Raw genomic sequence first — 3,987 nt, forward strand, 5'->3', positions numbered from 1 at the left:
CATTCAAACTGCATTTTTGGAGGAAATGCAATGTCTTGAGTCTCATTAAAATTCATCCAGTTGCTCTTGAGATATTTAAGTATCAGACAAAGTACATGAACACACACACAAAATGAGCATTAAAACATCCTCATCTTTTGGCATGGAGAGATAATAATTATTTTAGTTATTTTTTATTGGATGTAAACATGTAGTTCAACATGAATTATGCATAAATACATCTTGTCACTAAGTGGATTTTTGTGGTCAGTAAAATTTCTCCATGATATAAAGGTTCACCCTAAATCATATATTTTATTAATTTCTTTATATAATGAAAAATGCTACACCCGTTATTCTAATCAAATCATATTTTTATATAACAAAGAAGACAAATGGCCCAGATGGGTCGTCTTAATTCATATTTGGAGCGTTGAGTGTCTCAGGAAGAGGACGAACACCTGCTCGCTGCAGTTGCTCAGGCTGTTTAGTTTCTCCAGAGTCTGTACTGCAGCCTCCGTACCGCCGTCTTCCCCTGGAAGTGGTCTCTGACACGCTGCAGCTGGACATGGGAGGGGGCTGGAACTTTGGCCTGTTTATTGTAGATCTTGTCAGTGCCGTTACCAACAACAGATGTCCCGCGTACACTAACACCATTATCCTGCAGCACACCGCTCATGTTGACATGCATATTTAAGGGGCTTTCCCTGAAATCTGCAAACACAAATAATCACTGGAATTTGCTAAAGAATTGTGTTTGCACAGAAAATGTAGACGGCTGAGTTTGCCCATGCAAGATGGTGGACTTCAAGAAAAAAAAAACAAAAAGGCCAAACATTCCTTTAAGGGATACACGTCGCCTGCTGCTCTTCATGCCAGAGTTTTAGATTAGGATCATGTCATGTTAATAAAATGTTGTTGTTTTGGCCAAACTTTGAAAATAAACATACAAATCTCATGTAATAACTCAAAGGATCTGTTCAGGGTTGGAGTAGCTTAGTATCCATCCATCCATCCATCCATCCATCCATCCATCCATCCATCATCTTTTACCCACTTCTTCCTTTTCTTGTCACGAAGATCACTGGTGCCCATGTCCAGCAGTCACTGTGTGAGAGGCAGGGGACGCCCTGGACAGGTCTCCAGTGCATCACAGGGACACACAGAGACAAACAACAATTTACTCTCTCACTCGCACCAAGAGACAATTTAGAGTTACCAATCAGCCTAACATATGTTTTTGGTCTGTGTACCCGGTACTTCACCCAGAAAGGTCCCTTGACCAGGATTCGGTCAGGTGACCTCACTGAGAGGCAGCACCAATTGAACATGGTAGCCTAGTGTCCTTTCAGCACTTCTAATTTTCTGAGGGCTTGCGTCGATTAGTTGTTGATCTTGGAAGTTAATCAGTTGAAGATTTACAGCCAAGGGAAGAATGGAGCGTGATGTCGACAAATGAATTGTAGAAGCTTCTGCAGTAAAGCAGTAAATTCTGTGCCGGTCCATTGTGGTGAAGTTTACTCAATAAGTCATTGTACAGTCCTACCTTCACCTAACGCCACACACTTTGGGTAGTGATGGAAAGAATGAGATCACAGATGCAGGTGGTGGAAATGAGTTTCCTCCACAGGGGCCGAGATGACGTAGTGGCAGGGCAGCTGACTCGGGACCCAAAGCTCCTGGGTTCGATCCCCGGTCATCGCACATCTCGTGCTGTCTCTGAGCAGGACACCCAATCCCGAATTGCTCCCCGAGCACCTACACAGCTGCCCACTGCTCCACCTGCATGGTGTATCCCAGGTGTGATGGGTCAAATGCAGAGAGACAATTTGATCTTTGTATGGGAACATACTGTACAATGATGACAACACATAGCACTTTATTATTTATTAGGTAGCTGGACTCTCCCAGAACAGCTGGAAGAGGAGGCTGTGGAGAAAGATGTCTGAGCCTCCCTGCTCAAGTTGCTCCCCCATTCGCGGACTCCAGGACAAGTGAAAAATGATGGATGCATGGATGGATGGATGGATGGATGGATACATTACTATCTGAGAGTTTCATTGAAAACCGTCCAGTGGTTTGTATTTTTTTTTTTTTGATAACAGACAATCAGAATTGACTTCAACAATTTATGCCAATATATTAAGCAAAGATATTGTGCTCAAAACATGTGTTGGGAACAGTGCTCAGCTACTACCACACCAAGTTTCAGCTCAGTATCTGTAAAACTGGTAGCGTTAGAGCCATATTAGTGTTTTCTAAGGCTTTGGCATCCATATTGAATCTAGTTGACCCGAAAAGTTAATCAGTTGCTAACGTCAACATGATGATTACTTTCTCACAGTTCTCTTGAAATGTATTCAGTGGTTCATGAGGTATTTTTCTAACTGTACAGACCACTGAACGCACGCACACAGACTAAAGTATTATTACGTTGCATTTGGAAGTGGGAGAAACTGACGATTTGGTTAATCTAATCGTTGGCAAGGCATTCTTTTTCCCGTCTCAGTTTTGACTTCCTTGCCTTCTGCTGGCTCAGAATCTAAACTGTTATTATCACTCCATGAAAAGTACATGAAGGAAAATAAATAGCTGTAATGATTATTTCTTTAAAATGTCAAACTACGGGCCAACACCGACGCAAATAGTGCAAGATGAATCATATTTTGTCATCAAATGGCTGCCACATGTTATAGTTGCTTTGATTAGCAGACGATCAAACGTTTCTTTCCTGCAGGTCTTCCAGTTCTGTGCAGACGCTTTGCTTCACGACCGTCTTCTGCAGAATTACATGTTTATGTCGGCGGTAAAGCGGTTTCCTTTGCGCCGCTGCTCTAAACATTTTAGCATATATTTAAGCACATTTCGAGAGCACAAACTATCAGGGGCAGGAATGTAAACACAGAATATTTCAAGACTCTTACCTCTCAAACAGAAATTTGTCACTTTAGGAGATTTTTAGATTTAATTGCGTCCAAATGTTTGGCGATGCTCTGCGGCTCCGATCCTGACACAGTTGAGATGCTGTGCGTAATGTAAATACAACAGAATGCAATAATTTTCAACGTTCATAAACTCATATTTTATCCACAATGAAACGAGGTAAATAAATAAATAACTGTTTGAACCCAGGAGTTGTAGATTTATGTGGAAAAAAAAAGAGGTAGTTTTGATGTCAACAACTCATCTAAGTTGGGACGGAGCCATGTCTCACTGTGAAGCGTCCCCTCGTCTTTTACCCACAGTCTGTAAACATTCAGAGCTGAGGAGATCAGCCGCTCAAGTTGTTGGAGGGAATGCTGTTGCATTCTTGTCTGATGTATGATTCTAGCTGTTCAAGAGATTTTTCCTTTCATGATTTATCAAATATTTGAGTGAGGGGTCTGGACTGCAGGCAGGCCAGTTCAGCACCCGGACGGTTCTACTGTGAACCGTTCTGTTGCAATGGATGTTTGTAGTTTAGTATTGTCCCAAATATACAATATACTTCTCTAAAAAACACACTTAATGAGTATATGTTGTTCTAAAACTTGTATGTATTTTTCTGATGTGTAAGCTGCTCATGCCATAATGCACCCCTATACAATCAGAGAAGCACATTTATGAATTAAGTGATAAAAAGCTGGATGGTCTCATTAAATATTTCATATTTAGATCTGACTGACCACATAACAGTTTTTCACTAAGACCCATTCTTAATGAACTTTGGACCAGAGAAAATGGCGGCGTTTCTGGATGGTGTTCACATGACTTCTTGTTTGTGTGATAGAGCTTTAACCTACATTTGTGGATGAAACAGTGAACTGTGTTTACAGACAATGATGTGTGGAAGTGAATCTGAGCCCAAACAGTTACGTCCAGAACAGAATCTGTTTTAATGCAGTTCAATTTTGGGTTACGTTCTGTTTTTTGTAAAATTTAATGTAATTCAATAGTTGTTTTATTTTATTTTTTTGAGTTAAGATTTTTTTTATCAAGTTTTTACATTTTTGCTCTTTTTTTAAGATA

Source organism: Nematolebias whitei, chromosome 9, assembly GCF_014905685.2.
Source record: "Nematolebias whitei isolate Nwh7 chromosome 9, NemWhi1, whole genome shotgun sequence".
In the NCBI taxonomy this organism is placed as follows: domain Eukaryota; kingdom Metazoa; phylum Chordata; class Actinopteri; order Cyprinodontiformes; family Rivulidae; genus Nematolebias; species Nematolebias whitei.